The sequence below is a fragment of the Priapulus caudatus genome, unplaced genomic scaffold, assembly GCF_000485595.1.
Source record: "Priapulus caudatus unplaced genomic scaffold, Priapulus_caudatus-5.0.1 Scaffold343, whole genome shotgun sequence".
NCBI classification, from domain to species: domain Eukaryota; kingdom Metazoa; phylum Priapulida; class Priapulimorpha; order Priapulimorphida; family Priapulidae; genus Priapulus; species Priapulus caudatus.
Genome location: NW_014577404.1, coordinates 190,530 through 191,576, shown reverse-complemented (window position 1 = coordinate 191,576; position 1,047 = coordinate 190,530). Strand labels below are relative to the sequence as shown.

General features: G+C 36.9%; 1 long non-coding RNA gene across 1 annotated transcript in view; it reads right to left on the bottom strand.

Moving 5' to 3' along the window:
• Window positions 1-520: 520 nt before the first annotated feature.
• LOC106809305 overlaps window positions 521-1,047 on the bottom strand; it is an 18,000-nt gene continuing 17,473 nt past the window's right edge. Inside the window, exon 4 of the long non-coding RNA XR_001393864.1 lies at window positions 521-532. This is a non-coding gene — a long non-coding RNA (uncharacterized LOC106809305). The remainder of the gene's footprint in view (window positions 533-1,047) is intronic.

The window sequence follows — 1,047 nt, the reverse complement described above, 5'->3', positions numbered from 1 at the left end:
CCGTAAATTTATATACGTAATTTCAGGAGGGAATGAAAACAATTAAATTTGTATTTATTTGTATTTACTCAAAAAGCAATTTTTTATTGTAATTTTTGTTCAAAATCAATTGGTTTTCATTCACTCGTTGTAATGTATATATTATCACTTTACTCGCGAAATTACAGGAAAATTCGCTCTTGCTAATTTACGTATCCTTTCAAAAGAGTGAATAGGTTTTTTTATTTCAAAAATGGCGTGCTCAATTGTCGAAAATAACATTTATGTGATAAATTTGCAGCAGTTTCCAACCATTGGGAAATGTTGTTATTTTACAATAATCCGTGAGCTCTAGAATTTGGTGGTTGTATAGTGAACTGGGAATGGGGTATGCTCAGCCCCCACTACCACGGCGGAGCGCAAGTATACTTCCAGAAAACGCGATATAGCCGGTCTGCTGACCCAATATTTTTAGTTCCCGTGAACAGGTAGATCGTTAATATTGTTAGGTAACTTTCATGCAACCATTGTGCAATTGTCCCCAGTCTTAAGACTGAGTTGTAAATTTGCGGGTTGTCTGGTGAAAAAACAAGTGAAATATATGCTGAAGTGAAAATCACGCACACAAAATCGCACGTGATTTATCCCGTGTCAAAACTTGCGACAACTGTTCATTATTTTATTTGCACAAAAATTACTATGCATTTTCTGGAAGAGCGTGCCACCGGACCCTCTTAACAAAGAAAAACGTACGAAAGTTTGAAAGTGCACGGGGATTAAACTTATGTGTTAGTTTTTTTTTATAATTTGGCCACCATATGTACATGTATATCTTTTTTAGACAGCCAATAGGGGCAGAAACCGAACTGAGAGCGTTATGGCGACTGGGAAAACCATTAAAAGACGTTCATATAGCCGACATTGGTAAGCAAGACTATGCAATAGCAAGTAATATAAATGGTACAATACACTTGCTCGTACTAAATATAGATTACATGCTAATTAACATCGTATATATATATGTGTGTGTGTGTGCGTGCGTGCGTGCGTGCGTGCGTGCGTGCGTGC